Genomic DNA, 18,520 nt, shown 5'->3' with positions numbered 1-18,520 from the left:
AGAAGGAACATGAGAAGCTCGAGAGATGCCCAGGACTAAGAGAAGAGCTTGAGAAGATGTGGAGGGTGAAAGTAACAGCACTAGGTGTGGTGACTCCCAAGCTAGGTGAGTGGCTCCAACAGATCTCAAGAACAATATTGGAGATCTCTGTTCAGAAGAACCCAGTCCTAGGAATAGCTAAGATACCGTGCAGGACCCTCAAGTTTCCAGGCCTCTGGTAGAGGACCCAAGCCTGAGCCTGACGGATAGACCGCTCGCAGGGGCGAGAGAGGAATTTTCGTAGATCCTAGAACTACTTATCAGATCATTTTCCAACTTTTACATCCAAGTTAAGCCCAAATATCTTGGGACATCTGCACTGTCATAATCAGTTTGCATGTAAAATGAATTCTTTACTCTTCCAGAATAAGTAAAAAAAAAAAAAGAAGTAATAATAACAATTTTTAGTTGTTTCTAAGTCAATTTCCATGTGAAAAAATCCAATTAGATATGGGTAAAACCAGTGGGTCAAGAGTGTCTCAGCAGTGAGTAGCATATTCATACTTTAAATGTCTGTCACACTTTCTGATTCATGTCTGGACTTTGATGGAGTACTGTTATAGAAGTGGATTCCCATATGGCTGTCTCCTATGACCCTGCAGTTGCAGAGGGAAATGACAGTGTGAGTAATGCTATTCATCCAGGGTGGTACATTGGACTGAAGGCTAAGCATTGTGTGAAGAAAACAACAATAATCTGTCTTTAATATGAATCTTCTGTCACACTGTCTGTTCCAGGGACACTTCAGGGTGAGAGCATGCAGTGTTGTAACCTTTTTTTCAGACAAATTCTCATGTTTGCTTTCCACTGAAATTTAATTATATGCTAATCTGGAGGTTTGAATATAAATTTGTGATAAATAAAAATTTCCATGGGTGATGACATTTTGGGCATTGTAGCAGGAAGCCTTTCTTAAGTAGATTTACCTTTTGGGAAGCGATTTTATTTTGTTGCCATTAATCACCTCTTTTGCATATTGCAGAGGAAATGCACTGCTTAAAGCACAGGTCTCGCAAGCACACACCATGTTACAGATCAATACATTTTGCATTCTTGGGACAAAGTTTTTGTTTTCAAATAGTTGAACTGGATATGTTAACGTGTAGTCTAATATTTTGGTTTAATTAGTTAAAAAGCACAAATCGAGCTGAAATACTATATCTAAATTCCCTAGTCACAATAAACAGACTCAGAGTAAAAAGATCCAAATCAACTGAAAATGTAATTGGTTTCAGAGGCTTAATATGTACTTTTTTATAAGATGACAAAAATGAAAACTTTTGCTATCTAAAACCACCTTAACCTGAATGCCAAAAAAAGACAACAGCTATCCTTCTTTAGGGAGCCAAAAAACACTTTCCACAGAGACAAATTGAAAACGTTTCTGCATGGTCTTTTTTTTTTTTTTTTTTTTTCCCCCGTTTGGATCTTTAGCCATCAGAATTGTTGTCTTAAGGCCAAGAAGGATGCCAAGCGGATTTATTTTACCAAGTGGATCATCATGGCCTTGCCATATTGGTCCATTTGATTGACCTTTATTATAATTATGAATTTATTTTATTTTCAGTTGCTACAAACGGGACAGACATGACTGGGGGATAGGACAGGGAGAGAGAATGAAAGAAAGAGAGGGAGAGAAAGAAAACCAAAGGGGAGAAGAGACGGTGAGAAGGGGAAGAAGAAAGAAAGAAAAACAAACAAAACAAAAAAAACGCAAGATAGACAGCGTACAATTTGCTTTGAGGCAGCAGCCAAGAAAGCTGTAGTCCGCGTCTGTGAATACCCGTGTGTACACCTGTGTGGATCAGCATGCTTGCATTCCAAAGGTTTCTCCATGTAACGATCTGCTAGGGAGTGTGGGGAGCCACAGCCCCGTCCTCCAGGGTATGAAGCAGGTATGGAGGAGATCAAAACTCCAGACATCCAGAGGTCCCCAGAACACATGAGACCAAGGAAGACCAACAGAGGGGCAGCCGCGCCACTGTCCCAGTAAGAGCTGAGGAGAGTCCCAGATGAGGGCTCACTCAGCAGCCGCGGAGCAGAAGCCAGGGGGAGTTGCAGTGACGCGCCCGTGAGCTCCGCCGGCAGCCAGCTGTGCCTGAGTGACCGAGCCCCAGGCCGAGAGGCCAGGGGCACCCCACCTCCGAAGTGGCCCGAGCGAGCCCCAGGCTCCAGGCCCCGATAAGCGGCCGCCAAGGAGTGAGCCGGTGTGTACCCGGACGCCCACCCCCAGACACAAAGAACCACCAACGCACCGACACCTGAGGGAGTCCGCCACTGGCAGGGGAAGTGGTGGGTGGAGATAGGCCTCCAAACCTTGGAGGGCCTGAGATGTCCCCAGAGAGGTGGCGTCTGATACCCAACCTGACATATAGACACAGACATACAGGCACACACAGACACAAACATCCATCCCCACCCTCATGCTCTCATATGCACTTACTCCACACTCAACCAACATGGAGACAGACATAAAGAGACGCTGTACACACGATCACACTCCCCAAGCGTACTCTACGAACCGGGTCTAGGTACCCTTGCCCCTGGAGGGGGGAACTGCACCCAGACCCAGGTGGTGTTACCCTTTTCCCTGCGGTGGGGAGAGGCAGACCGCCCCGACTCCGCAGCAGCAGGGAGGCCCCACACTCCAGACCGCAGTTGGACGGCCAACTCCTCCTAGCCCCCCCGCTCCAGCAGGCCGCAGAGAACGGGGCTGAGAGAAGACTCCAAACCTCCCTCCACCCGCTCATTGTAGTGTTGACGCATGTGTGTTCTAAGGTGCATTTAAAACCCAGGAGGGCATGGAGCTACCTGCCAGAGAGCAGCAGGTAAGCGCATAGTCCCTCCTGTTAGCCCTCAATGTCTACGTGTATTCAAAATTGAGAGGTGGGCAACGACGCCAGGGGTGAGGTGTACACCCTGATGGTAATTTGGACTCTGTGTATCGTGCCCACCCCCAAGATCCTATATGTATGCGTAATGAGAGTGTGAGTAATGTGAATGTCTAAGTTGTGGGATAAAATTGAGGCAGAGGCAGCCAGAAGGGGACAGAGGGGGGGGGGGGGGGGTAGCCTCCTCTGCACCCTGGTGACATACCCCTACTCCAAGGCCCTGCATGTGTGGGTGGTTGTGGTGGAGTGGGAAGAGGGAGGCAGCTGGAGATGGGGAGGGAAGGAAGGGAGGGGCAGGTGACCCCTCCCTGGGGCCAGCTCCCCCGCTGACCCCAGTAGGCACTCCCATACTCCGCGACCCGCCAGGGAAAGGGGGCCCAGGCCCATCCAGACCGGGGCCCAGCGCAGCAGCGCCCCCCGGCCCCACAGAGCCCGGGACAGTCCACCCAACCCCACCACAGAGAAAACTGCACCCACCCCACCATCCATTCATCTTCCAGACTACATGAGACAATAGACGCCCAGGCTGAGATCTTCCTCCACCTCTCCTGTATCTCCCCCTCCTGCAGAGAGTTCCTGAGGAGAGGAAAGCTCCTGCAAGATGTGACACTCTCCCCCACCAGTTGAAGAGCCCCCCAGGCGGCTCAACGCACCGGCGGCACCCTGCGCCAGGGATGGGCCCCCATGCACCCACCCGCCCACAACCCCGGCAACACACAAACCAGGACCCAAGGCCCCGAGGCCCGGCCAGGGCCCCAGCCCAGAGACGGAGCGCCCCCAGAACCTCACGCCCATCCCGGACCCACCCAGGGGCAGACAGGCTACCAGGTTAGTAACCCACGTCCGTCAGCACAGACCCTCCCCTAGCCCCGCTGCACGCAGCCACGAGGAAACAGTCACCCGAGAGCCAAAAGAGCCCCCACCTGGACATGACCGCTACCCCGGGTTGAGCCCCCCAAGGAATATGCCTCCGGGGAACCCCCCGACGCCCTAAGCCTGTCCCTACCCCCACACCAGTCACAACAGTGAAGGCGGGACCAAACTATGACCCCCCACCCCCACTAGGTGATGGAGCTGATCAAAGGAGCCCAGAGCAATTGATCTGATGTGGTGGCAGAGGCTGTATCAAGACTAATGTAATCTAATAGATAATTTCTATATTGGTTAGAATTAAGATTGTTTTTATTTTTCCAGTTCATGAGGACAGTTTTCTTGGTTTCTGCATGGTCTAAGTAAATTATCCTACACCTGTAAAAATGGTTTATACAAAATCAAAAGCAATGCAAACAGATTTGAAAATCTACAAGTACATTTATGTCTCAGAGTGGGATTTAATTTGTTTAAAATGTTTTCAGTTTTCCTTTAAAGGTACAGTCAACCATTTTTTGATAATAATATTTCCTAATAATAATTTTAATAATAACACCGATTATTTTACTCTAAAATATACATTGATTAGTGTCTAATTATCCTTTCCAACAAACTAATGCATTCTCAAAAAATCTTAAAATAAAAGCATAAAAACACCTGTGAGTTGGGGTTGGTATTTGGATTGGTAAATGGACTGATTCTTATATAGCGCTTTTCTACTCAAAGCACTTTATACAACGTGCTTAATTCAATCATTCATACAAGTACTTTTTTCTATGCTTTTAAGTGCTTTCTATGTAACATGCATTTATATTCTGCCGTGGAGGCACATTTTAATTTATGTTTGCAACTTCAGATTCAAGATATATAGGATCATACCACAGAAGCAAAAATGCAAAGGAAAAAGACGAATGTCATCGTCTTCCAATCAATCAATGAGTCAATCAATCAATCAATAAAGGCTTTATTTGAAACATGCAGGTTGCCCTGCAGTGAAATAGGAGTTGTTTGTTCTAAAGGTGCCAGGATATCTAGGACTGTGTGCTTGAATTGGGAGGGGTAACAACCAGAATTCAGTTAACTGAAATCGACTGACATCTAGTAGTGAGATTTTACATGCTGTAAGTTCATCAGAGGTGCACAAGTGCAGCATGTTATTGTGCAAACAACAGGTATCAGCAGTAAATTTCATTGTCAGGATCCACCATCACACAAGTACGCTAAATATTGGAATGTGTTACACACATTTTAGCGATCACTTGCAGTGGTTTTATGTTACTTTATAGACTGACAACATGCTTTTATGTGCAGTCTCAGTGAGACTTCCACTCATACAGTCTGTGAAAATTGTCACAATAAGTCCATGTTTCAAATGCACAATTTATGTATGGTAAGATTAAAAGATCAGATAGTAACACATGTCTAGTCTGTCTTCGGATGACAAATGATGGATTTGTTGTTCCCCTACAAGTCATGGCTTGCCAGCCTTCATGACCTATCAAGAGTTTGAGAAGTTGCCAGGGCCTTATTCATGTCTTTGAGAGTGACAACTAAATGACAAATAAATGTTCATAATAATGAGCATAACAACAAGCGGACAACACTGATACACTGGCCTTTGGCAATAATAATATCTTGATGTTAATAGCTGACTCTTTTCTTCATGATCAGTGCAATGGACTAACATTTATATATTTCATGTGTAAAGTCTTACTGACCACCCAAATGACTTTGTAGTAGGCCATATTATGCGTTTTACAGTAGTGGTGGTTACATCAGGACAAACAGGGCTAGCAGTGTTTGCCTAGTGAAATCTCAAAATAGAGATAAATAAAAAACCAAAGTAAAAGCAATCCCTCTCCCTTTATCTCAAACATACATTCTTTCATAAAGCTTATTGCCTGTTTACATACGTCCTTTACACTACTGCCATCTTGTAGTCACAATTGGCTATTGTTGCTAGAAGCTCCTCTTTAATCCCAATGAAATCCGTAGTGTGTTTCAATTTAATGGGAATGCTAATATCCTGTTAAAAATGTATTCAGTAATATAGTAAATAATAGTTGAACTATAGAAGTAATAATATTTTACAGTTATTCAGCCTAGAAGAGTCTTGTAAGATGCCGGAGACTGTGAGCACAGAAAAAAAGAACAAAATATGAATAAGAATAAAATACAAGCACAAAACAGTGGAGCAAGTGGGGTTTAGGTAATGGGGGGTATTGTCATCTCTGTTTTGCTTCTCATAAAAGTCTTTTTATAAAAGTAATTATAGTCATTATTTTATGCTTAGTTACAGCACTTTAATTTATGCTCTTTATCTAGGTTTCTTTCATACTTATGACCTATTTAGGAATATCAGTTAATCTAACCATGTCTTTGGACTGTTCATGGAAATTGGAATACCTGGAGGAGATGAGGAATTGATGAGGGTTTTGATGAGTCAAAAGCTGTGTTACCATCCCTGTTGGCAAACATGATTGGAAAGACATGATGCGTGTTCTAAATCTAAATTTGTAAATCTGTTGTAACATGTAGCATCCAAGAAAGAAGTAATATGTGGAAAGTGTGTGTACGTGTGTTTTAGTACACGATTGCCTCAACTGTTACTCTGTTACTTTATGCAACGATGGTGTACTGCATATATAAATTAATTAAAAGAATAATATGCACAAAACAGGAAATAATTTCCTTGTCGTTTTAGGGATTTCTGTTAAGTTGGGCTGTGAAAATTCGACTTTCAGAGCAATGGTGAGCACATTCCACATTTATCATGGTTTTCCTACTTTTCAGTAGTCTGTGCTCTGTGGTCTGTGCTGTTGCTGACAGAAGTGTTGAAATGGTGAAAATACATACCATTTGACGCCTCCACTCACCAGTTACAGCTATTTTTAATCTGACACTGAGGAGTGTTAGATTTTAAAATCCAGCTATCCAACATGCCAGTTGTACTCACTGAAGTGCAAACACATTTGAGTAAATGTGTTTGGACACCATAGCAGGCTCGAAGCAGTATCAGTGTGCAGTAGAATAAGCGAAAACATAACCAGCAAATCAAGGTTTTAGGAGGACAGAAGCAGCCAGATGAGGACATGAGTATACCCTGAGGGAGATGCTAAATTATATTTGAATCCAATAAAACAAAATTTGACTGCCCACTGGATATATAGCAATACACAATAATTTACTGTAACTACATTTAGAAAAGCAATTGATGTCTGGCATACTAGTGAAGCCTAGTATTATATTTGTTTACTTTATTTAATAATGCTTTAAACATTTTCGCTCAAACTGCTGCTCAGAAGCTGTGCCTAATACATAAAATCCAGGAGACACAGTTAAGTCAATATGCAAGCTCCTGCCAGTACATTGTAAAAATACATGATAACAACAAGGAACTTCTATTGCTGATTTAAATATATATTTCAGATTAAAATTGTTGCAGTAATGCTGTAAAAGCAGTGTGTGCTTTTTTAAAAGCCATTCATTTTTGGACATAATGAAAAGATTCATTTTTAAAGATGATACAGAGATACACAACAAATTAATGGAAAAATTGTAAAGCATTCCTGTACTGTATATCAGTGTGCTTTGGCACTGAATTTCTAAGTCTCTGGAACTCTAAAGGCATGGAAAATGATTCTTCTGAAATACTTTCCTTCATTTGGTACCACTCCAAACTGTCCCGCAGATTCACTGGTAGAGATCTGGTCACAGTGTTTCACATCATTTTTATCTATTACCTCACAGTAGGGGTCAGTATTTCAGGTTCTTTTAAAAAAAAAAAATTACACTCGCTTACTGAAACATTTACTCATATTGACTGATGAAAAGTTTTCTTTTTTTTGGTTTTTTGCCTGTCCAGTTTGGGACACAATTGTTGTCTGAAGGCCAAGAAAGACGCCAAGCGGCTTTACTTTACCAAGTGGATCATCATGACCTTGCCATATTGGTCCATTTGATTGACCTTTATTATAATTATGTATTTATTTGATTTGATTTTCGGTTGTTACGGACGGGACAGACATGACTGGGGGATAGGACAGGGAGAAAGAATGAAAGAATGAGAGAGAGAGAAAGAAAAATAGAAGAGATGGTGAGAAAGGGGGAAGAAACCCCCCCAAAAAAACTAGCTAACAGTAGATAACAGTAGATACTAAATATTACATGTTATTGTGCAGTACGCAAGATGGACAGCGCAAAATGTGCTTTGAGGTAGCAGCCAAGAAAGGTGTAGTTTGTGTCTGTGAACATCCGTGTGTACACCTGTGTGCACACCTGTGTGGATCAGCACGCTTGTATTCAAAAGGTTTCTCCATGTAACGATCTGCTAGGGAGTGTGGGGAGTCATAGCCCCGTCCCCCAGGGCTAGAAGCAGGTATGGATGAGATCCAGGCCCCAGACATCTAGAGGCCCCAGAATACAAGGGCCCAGGCAGGACCACCAGGGGGGCAACCGTGCTGAGGAGAGTCCCAAACGAGAACGGAAGGAGAGGTGGAGTCTAAGACCCAAGCTGACATACAGACACAGACAAACAGGCACACGCAGACACCAACACGCATTCCCACCCCCATATACACAAACAAATACTCAGCACTCACCCGACGTGGAGACAGACACAAATAGACACTGTACACACATTCACACTCCCCAAACATACTCTATATCTCAGGTCCGGGTACCCCTGCCCCCAGAGACCTTTCTCTCTGGGGTGGAGGAAAGCAGACCGCCTCCTTATCTGCAATAGCAGGGAGGCCCCGGATCCCAGACCCCAATCTGACGGCCCTGACAGTTAACAGAACGGGGGGAGTGAAGACCCCAAACCTCCCTCCGCCCACTCAAATGTAGTGTTGCTGCGTGTTGTTCTAAAGTGCATTTAAAACACAGGAGGGCATGGTGCTTCCTGCCAGAGAGCAGCATGGCTCCTCCCGAAAACCCTCAGCGTCTATATGCATTTAAAATTGAGGGTAGGGCACCAGCGCCAGAGGTCGGTTTGAATACACACACCGTCCTCTGGACGCTGTATAACATGCCCACCCCCAAGGCCCTATATGTATGTGTTATGAGAGTGTGAGTAATGAAGACGTCTAGGTTGCTGAATAAAATTGAGGCACAGGCGGCCAGACGGGGACAGAGGGGGAGTGCCTCCCCAGTACCCTGGTGACACACCTGCACGCCAAGCCCTGCGTGTGTGTGGGTGTGGTGGAGCGGGAAGAGGGAGGCAGCTGAGGATGGGAAGGGAAGAAAGGGAGGGACAAGCGGCCCTCCCTGGGGCCAGCTCCCCCGCTAACCCTAGTAGGCACCCCCACACTCTGGAACCCACCAGGGCAAGGGGGCCCAGGCCCCTCCGGACCAGGGCCCACAGCAGCCCACCCGACCCCACCGCAGAGAAAACTGCACCCACCCCATCATCCCTTCTCCCAGACTACACAAGACAATAGACACCCAGGTTGAGTCATTCTCCACCTCTCCAATATCTCTCCCCCACCTGCAGAGTGTGCTCCTGTAGAGAGGGGGCCTCCCGCAAAGATGTAACAGCCTCCCCACCAGTTAGAGAGCCCTCCTGTTGGGCCGATGCACCAGAGGTCCCCCGCATCGGGGCTGAGCCCCCATGCACGCACCCGCCCACCACCCCGGCGACACAACAACCAGGACCCAAGGCCCAGCCAGAGCCCCAGCCCGGGGACGGAGCACCCGCAGACCCCCAAGCCTGGCAGAGGCTTGGGGGTCTGGCAGAGGCCAGTAACCAACGTCTGCCAGCACAGACCCTCCCCCATCTCTGCTGTACGCAGCCACAAGAAAAACACCATCTAAGAGCCACCAGAGCCCCTAACCAGGTCATGGCCACAACCCCCGCGTTAGGCCCTCCAGGGAAAACGTCCCTAGGGAATCCCTAGACACCCTAAGGCCGTTCCTACCCCCATATCAACCACAATAGTGAAAGCAGGACTAAACCATGACCCCCCACCCCCAATAGATGATGAAGCCGATCAAAGGAGCGCAGAGGGATTGATCAAATGTGATGGCAGAGGCTGTATCAAGACTAATGTGATCTATTAGATAGTTTTTATATTGGTTAGAATTAAGATTATTTTTTATATTTCCAGTTAATGAGGACCGTTTTCTTGGCAATGCATAGGGCCATAAAAACAATGTAGGCTGTGTTTATTTCTGTAATGACCTCATCCAAGTTGCCCAGCAAGCACACTAAAGGGGAGGCTTTGATAAGTCTTCACATATCTCGCACCAAAACTTCTGAACTGGTGGACAGAACCAAAGAGCATGGATATAATTGTCCGGGGTATTTGCTTGACAGTGTGAGCAGTTGTTGGAAGACGTATAGGCCATCTTGAACATCCTATGACCAGTATAGTGCACTCTATGTAATATTTTATATTGTATTAATTGCAAACTGGGATTTCTGATCCATTGAAAGGTTTTAACAATATCTGAGACCAAAGGTTTTGGTCTAAGCTAATCGATAAATCCACTTCCCATTTTGCCATAGGAAGGGATATTGATTCATCTATTTTAGAAAGTGTTCTGTATATTTTAGACAATAATTTGGGGGTTTTTAGATTAAAAAAAATTGTACCACATTTGGTGGTGTTTGTAATTCAGCTTCACTGGGATAATTTTTTATTTTTTTTTTTACTATGGATTTAATTTGTTGATATTCCAAAAATCTTTTTTTGTTGATCCCATATTGTATAACTAGTCTGTCAAACAAAATAAAGTTCCTTCCAATATATGTTCCAAGTATTTAATACCTTTATAACTCCCATCTGGCAAGTTGATCATATTATTGTTTTGTAATATGTCAGGGTTGTTCCAGATAGGTGTACGTTTGCATGGGATTAATGAAGACTCCCACCATGCTGTTAGAGAAGAGCTGATGTTGATGCTTTTAAAGCATTCATGTCGCTTGAAATGGTAGGTCTGAAATTTCTAGATTATTACATAGTGCCTGTTCTACATCTATCCAGGGTACATCTAAGAAGGTGTGTTTTAACCATCTAGAGATGAACTGAAGCCTGTTGGCTAAAAAGTAGTGATTGAAGTTAGGCAGATCTAGTCCTCCTTTATCCTTGGTCCTTTGTAATGTTTTTATGCTGATACGCGGGGGGTTATCTTTCCAAAGGAATTTAGAAATATACAAGTCTAGAGATCTGAACCAATCTTGTGATGGCTTACTTGGGATCATTGAAAATAAATAGTTTATTTTTGGCAAGACCATTTTATAGCGGCGACCCTTCCCATGAGTGATATGGGTAGAGATTTCCATCTAGCCAGATCGCCTTCTACTGTCTTTAAAAGTGGGATGTGGTTTAATTTAGTTAATTCTGCAAGCTTGGGAGAGATATTGATACCTAAATATTTAATATTTCCAGATTGCAGTCGGGTAGATAAAGAATTATGGAAGGAGCAATTAATCGGAAGAACTGTAGATTTTGACCAGTTAATTGAATAATCTGAGACTCTTGAGAAAGAGTTTATCAATGCAATTACCCCCAGAGAGATTGGTTTGTGAGTTTTGGAAAAAAAGTAACACATCATCCGCACAAAGGCTGATTTTATGTTCCACGTTCTTGCATTTTATGCCCATTAATTACTGTATTCTTTCTAACTGCTGCTGCTAGTGGTTCAATAAAAATTGCAAACAGTGAAGGGGAGAGTGGGCATGCCTGGTGCCCCTTAGGAGACAGAAGCTGGAGGATGTTTGGTCATTTGTTTTGACACAAGCTGTTGGGGAATTATATAATATTTTAACCAGCTTACGAAAGAGTTTCCAAAACTAAATTTGTGTAAAGTTGCAAATAGAAATTTCCAGTTAACGCTGTCAAATGCCTTTTCTGCATCAAGAGACAATATTATGGTTTCAATATTTTTACTGCATGAGTAGTCTATTAAATTAAGTAGTCTACGTGTATTTGTTGATGAGTGCCTACCTTTTATGAAACCAGTTTGGTCAGGATGAATTAAAAGTTGTTTTTTCTCTAATCTCTTTGAGAGAACGTTGCAGATTATTTTAAGGTCTACATTAATAAGGGATATTGGACAATAGCTTGAAGGAAATACAGCGTCTTTGCCTGGTTTTAGTAAGAGACTAATATTTGCAGAGTTCATATTTGGTGGTAGTCTACCATTTTCTTTGATTTCCTGCAACATTCTGTGAAAAATACGTGCTAGAACCGTCCAGAATTCTTTGTAAAATTCTGCTGGAAAGCCTTATAATTGGGCATACTTACAAAGGCTTCCTGGAGTTCACCTGGCGTCAGTGGCGAATACAGTGCCACTGCTGGGGTATCTAGTAATTTTCGAAGAGTTACGTTGTCGAGAAATTGATCCATTTTGTTTTTAGATGGGTTTATTTGTGGTGTATATAAAGTGTCATAGAAAGGTCATATATTGTATTCCCAGATAAATCTTTAACAGCACATATGGTTGTTTTTTCTTTATTGATTTTTAACTGGTTAGCTAGAAATTGTCCAGATTTGTTACAGTGTTCAAAATTTTGGAGGCAAAGTCTTTGTACTAAGAATTGAGTCTTTTTATTAATAATTTCATTTAATTCTAGCTTTGTTTTGTGTATTTTGTTCAATATTTCTTGATCTTGCTGGGACACGTAGGCTTTTTCTAAGGATTTGATGTTTTTTTCTAGTTCGGGAACATTTTTGTTTTCTTCTTTCTTCTTATGTGATGAGAAAGAAACTATTTTACCTCTCATCACAGCTTTCCCTGCTTCCCAGAGGACAGATGCTGATGTTCCAGGAATGTCATTATAGCCTAAATATAGAGTCCATTCTTTTTAAAGTATTTGATAAACTCTTCATCTTTGAGTAGTGATGTATTAAATCTCCAGTTTTTACTTGACGTAGTATTATTCTTGTGCATTAGTGTTAAAGATACAGGAGCATGATCGCTGACAGTTATAGGGTGAATCTCAGTGTCTGAGATGTCACTCAGCAGTGAGCTGCTGACCAAAAAATAATCCATATGAGAGTAGGAGTGATGGACATGTGAAAAGAAATTATATTCCTTACTGTTGGGGTGAAGGGAGCGCCATGCATCGTAAAGACCAAAGTTGTTCATATAATGTTTGATTATATTTGTGGACTGCCAATTGCTCTGAGTTCCTGCTGTATTGAGCCTATCACTTTCTTCATTTAGCCCCAGGTTGAGGTCGCCCCCAAGAACAAGTGTGCAATCTAGGTGTTCAGAGAGTGTACTAAAAAATCCATGGAAAAATGAGGGGTCATCAACATTTGGACCATATGAACTTACAATACATAGCTTTTGAATAAGTATAGCTAGCTTAACGATTAGGAATCTGCCCTCTGGATCTATAACTGTGTCGAATATTGTGAAATTAATATTTTTATGTATTAAAATTGCTACTCCTCTTTGACTAGAATTAGAACAGGCTGAAAACACATTAGGAAACTCAGGTGTTTTAAGTTCATTCAGACCTGTGACAGGCCTGTGAGTCTCTTGTAATAAAACAATGTCTGCCTGTAGGTTTTTAAGTTGGTTAAATATTTTTAACCTTTTTTCTCTGGAGCCAGAGACAAACCTTAGTGCGCCCATAGTTGTGTGTGTATGGCGAATGATGTACGCTGTGTGTCTCGCTTAGACGGGTGAGGAAAATGGAAACACATGACTTGTTTGTAAATTAAGAGAAAAAGCGCGTGGCGCGAAGCTCCATAGCTCTGATGTGTGTGCATATTAACTAATATGAGCAAGTGTGTGCACGTCTGAGTGTGTGTGTCCTATATCTGTGTGTGCTGTGAGGCTGTTGGAAATTGTTGCCTTTAAACGCATGTGTGTGCGTGATCGTGCAGAGTGAGCATGTAGAAATAGGGGGTGTTGTTTGTGGATGGGTAGGGAAACAGGTGATTGACGCAGTGATAGAAAAGAGAAGCAAAGAAACCAAAGAGCAGTGTGAGCGACGAGAGAGAGAGAGGAAAAAAGGAATAAAAACAGAAACAATCAAGTTCGGACACTGACAGAGAGTGACGGTGATGTTATACTGAATTAGCAAACTGATATTACAAAGTTAAACAAATTAATACAAGAGAGTGTGAGTGAAGAGAATAGTGTAACAGATTCTTATCTGGTGTGCGGTCAATACAGCCAGGGAGTGGTGCCGGGGTCGCAGTAGAGCTGTCCGTCCACGTAGAGCTGGTCCACAGCGATGAAAGCCCCGGGAGCCTTTCTGGGTAAAGCTACATCGGACTGGGAACAGGACCTTGCGTCGTTCCAGGATCTCTCTGGGGAACTGGTCGTTCATGCTGAAATCCGTTCCTTTCAGCTCTCTGCCGTGACTCTTCACCTGCTCCTTCTGCTTGAAGTGGCCGAATTCGGAGCCCCGTTGCGATGCACCCTTTCAAACCCTATCTTTTTCACCGTGTCCTCCGGCAGCTTCAGGTGGGTTTTAATGAAGCTTCTCACGGTCGTTTCCGGGTCCTCTCCAGCAGACCGAGAGTCCCGTAGTCCCGTAGTTCCGTAGCGTGGCGTTTTCTGCACACTGTAAAAAAATATCCGTAAAAATACAGTACAATCTACTGTATAAACGTGAAGGAATTTTCCGTATTAGTCATTTACAGGTATTTTTCTGTATTTCTCAACTACTGCAATGCATTGTGGGAAAAAGAACCTGAAAAGGAGGGAAAAGTAAGCGCAAGAGCAGCCATTAGGCTTCTTTCAGGCTTCATCTGGATTTTGGATTCTGAAGTTGGAGAAACTGCCTTCAAATTTCTGTGGTAAGTATTAAAACTCATGTTTCGTTTTATTAAAATAATGTTTTTCAAAAGACTCCATGTTTTTATTTAGAAAGAATTGTTAATTTATTTGTTAACTGGTTTCGGCTGTCTCCAGACAAGTCAGGAATATTTTGCTGACTCATTTTTTAAAATAATTGTTATTTAGGTTTAACATGACTTAAGCTTTATGTTAATTAATGTTAAAATAATTTTTACTGTGATACCACCAGTTTTGCCCTTCAGTGGCTGAACCAGTTTTCATAAATATTATAGTTAGCTGTCTGTGTCTCTCTGGATATTACACAGCTGTGACTGCTAACTAGCTAATTAGCGAAAGTCAGCGATGTGGATAACTGGGAAAGTGAGAACTTCATGGTTCTAGAAATTATTCTAGGACTCTAATAAGTACTGTATCAATACCTGTGTTTTACAGTTGGCTCTACTGTACACTTTAAAGGGTTTCAGGCAAAGTTACACTAACCCTAGTTTAAGCCTCAGACCTTCCTGGCTGACGCTAGCAAATGCTAATGTTAGCCTCTGATTTGGGCTGCTAAAGTAAAGACTTTTAGCTAGCTGACCAGCATAGATTATTTCGGTGGTTAACAGACTGTAGTGGTAAAATTATTGAAAGTATAGTTTCACCTCAGCACATTTACAATTACAGTATGTCTATTTTGTAGCACATAGAAATGTTTAGTTAATATTTACAGACAGACACATTTTCCCTGTAACTGTGTTTTTACTCCAACATTTGTTGAAAATGTAATTTATGAAATGCTGAGCAGCATTTCTTGTATGTGGAATATTTTTGTCACCCCACTGTGCTAATGTGATTAAATACTAAAAATTATTACTAAAAAAATTCAATAATAAATCAATAATAACTATTTCTTGATTGAACTATAATGTAAGCGCAGTGCTGGTGTGCAGGGGCTCTATATGCCTTGTCTATATCAAGCTTTTAGCCAAATATAAGCAGAGATATTTGTATCTTTCTTAAAAATCCAGATCCTTACAGATTATTTGAGAAATGGATCAACAGCTATCACTACTTGAAGCACTTTAAGTCCTGCAGTGGAAAAATATCCCTTATTTCACCTTTGATCACACACTTTGGTTTTCCAGTGCAGAGCAATGGCCAAGAAAAGGAAAGACTTCCCCGAGTGAAAAAAAAGATGAAGATACAAGCTGGTGATGATCCAGAGCAGCTGGTCTCAGGAAATGAAGAAAAACCCTGATCACCTTCTCTACAAACACAAGGTGAGTTTAATGTTGTGGTTGATTTAGTTTTTCAAGGTATGTATGTTACTTTAATTATAAACTGCTTTTGTTGCAACAGAATGGTGTTATGTGTATGCAACTCTACGTGAATTATAATCCTTTGTAGGGCTGCGTGATATGACCAAAGTCTCATATCCCAATATAAGACGTATCTCTCCTGATAACGATATATATCACAAAATAGTGCATTTTCTGTAAATTCTGTGATTCTCGGGCAACTCGACTTATGTGAAATGTTTTCAGTTGGGCGTCGTGTACCAGGAGTCGAGTGTTTTGACCGATGCATGAAACTATACATTTTTAGACATGAGTTTAAATGGCCGCCATTTTCTTTCTGAGTATTTATTAGACGGCGTGCTGCAAGGAAAAGCCTGTTCTAACGTTTGAGTCTAAGGATTATTTTGAGCACCTGACGACTCTTTTTTGCTTTTCATTCGTAAACTCTCTCGAAACTCTTTCATGTGATTCTTGTGTAGGTGGTTAAGGAGGTTTGTCGTGTTCGAGTGGTGGTGGGGACCAGTTTGTGGCATAATTTGCATAGTACAGTTTTCTGGGGCGTGTCAGACTTTTCATAACCAAACCATGTCCATGCTACAGAGGTAGCCCCTCATTTAACAATAAGGTCCTCGATTTCTTTTGACTGGTCCTTCTGGTTCTGCCTCATCCTTGCTGGCCATGCTGGTATTCTCTGTGCCTTCATCTGCGTGGTGACTGTAAGCGCCATTTATAGTTACTTGATGTTTTTATTTGAGGTCATTTGTTTGATGCATATTCTGAAATTTTATGTTTGAGAATAATGTATATCATTTCAGTTTAGTTTGAAAAGTCTCAACAGAAACTTGAGCTTTATTGTGAAAGGTTTATGTGGAAAATAAACAAGCGGACGGCGGAGCCACACGATGGTTTTATCCTCATTGTTGGTAACGAAAGTACGCGTAAAAACAGTCACTTGTCCGTCCAAAGTGTGGTTATTTTAAGTATAAGAGAAGGAGAGAACTTTAAGAAATAATATAGCAACTACAGTGACCATCAAAACCATGAAAAAAATATTGCCGTAAACAGTTTATTTTGCAACACCACAAAACAAAGAATAGTGTATAATATGAAACGATAGACATTTTTATATCGTAATCTGATATATATCGTCATATCGCACAGCCCTAATCCTTTTTTTGTTTATGTTGTTTATGCTCTAGGTAAAAAAAAATTATAAAAATACAAACTTTTTAAAAATGTCTTGTTGTTTCTCTTTTTTTCCTCAGAATAAATTGCGACTAGTCTCAATGGCTGACTTGGAGGAGCAACACAGCGACACGTTAATCCCGACTGCTGCAGTTCCTGTATGAACTGAGCAACTCTTAAAATCCAAGGAAAAGCTGAGTGTATTTTACTTAAAGCTCAGATGGACCTTGATGTACTAACATGCAGGCTGCATTCAGGACTTTGTCACACTGTTATATGAAGAGCGGTAACAAGACTTTGTAGTAATTTGTCTTACTATTGTCTTATTTGTTGTGATTTAGGGTCTGTGCGCACAAGCAGAGGTTTTTGTTTGTAACTGTAACCTCGTTTTCAGAGCCTTGTCTAACATTTAATGGTCATGAAATATGTCAGACTTTTTCCTCTACTTAACCAGCTTAGAGAATTTGAACACCGTGGAGAAAAAGGTGTGCATTAAGGATTTTGAACTATGATGTTTAAGTGTTGTCACTGCTGAGGATTCGTGGACACAGATCCTTATTCACTATGCTGCTGTTTACAGTTTAACTTTTCATCAGAACAAGCACTTCTAATTATACTTTGCTCCTCACTGACAAAACAAGTCCCGTAAATACACTTTTATCTTTAAGTTTGGGACAGTAATCTGTCTTAATTTATTATGTGTTGTAGTTATCATATGGGGAAAAGTCCTGTGGTTATCCATCAGTCCTGTTCGAATAAACCCAAAGTTCAGGAACATCTTCTTTAGATCTGTTCAGTTGTATTCATGTGGCACCACTTAAACAGTCAACAAATTTTGACTCAAGTATGTTATATTGTAAGGTAAAGAGCCCAAAGAGTTAATCTCAGACAAATGTTCACACAAATGTGAATTACATTCACTTCATTAATGAAGTGAATGCAATTCAGTAATCAAAGGTGTTTGGCTATAACTGACTACATGTGTATACTGTATCATAAGTGGACAGAGATGGATGTAAACCACACCTTAACCATTTGGCTGAGGCAAAACTACCACAAGGCAGTGATTCTAACTAAAAGGTACTCTGGATATTATTAAATGTGAACATGTCGTTAAATATGACATTTTTTGTTTGTCAGGTGTCCTGTTTGAAGAAAACACTTGGTAGCCACTTGAATGAATGTAAATAAACACATTTACATGAGGGCAACCTGATTTCAAGGAAATAAAAATGCTCAAATTTGAAAGCTTGTGAGTTATTTTGTTCATGTATCAGCTGTTTAGTAGTTTTATGACAAGATGGATGCTGTCATTATATTTAAGTATAGTGTTTGAGTTAAGGAGAATAAAAGAATATTTAACATTAATTGTACCAATGTTGTTGTGTACGAAGCACAAATTAATTTAAGTTTTAATTTATGAATTTTTGAGTACATGGTGTACTAGGTTGTAATTGCATAGAAATGTACGTTTAAGGATATAAAGAACTATAT

At 41.6% G+C, this 18,520-nt stretch overlaps 1 protein-coding gene and 1 long non-coding RNA gene across 3 annotated transcripts in view; both read left to right on the top strand.

Annotated features, from left to right (window-relative positions):
- The window catches only part of opcml (opioid binding protein/cell adhesion molecule-like), a 441,158-nt gene that overhangs the window by 293,711 nt on the left and 128,927 nt on the right, over nucleotides 1–18,520 (top strand). The window lies entirely within an intron of this gene.
- On the top strand, nucleotides 14,089–18,161 carry LOC113030237 (uncharacterized). Its single transcript, XR_003273563.1, has 3 exons — nucleotides 14,089–14,563; nucleotides 15,689–15,823; nucleotides 17,107–18,161. It is a non-coding gene; the product is annotated as an uncharacterized LOC113030237 (long non-coding RNA).

Source organism: Astatotilapia calliptera, chromosome 10 (genome assembly GCF_900246225.1).
Source record: "Astatotilapia calliptera chromosome 10, fAstCal1.2, whole genome shotgun sequence".
In the NCBI taxonomy this organism is placed as follows: Eukaryota; Metazoa; Chordata; class Actinopteri; order Cichliformes; family Cichlidae; genus Astatotilapia; species Astatotilapia calliptera.
This window is presented reverse-complemented; position numbering and strand designations above follow the sequence as displayed.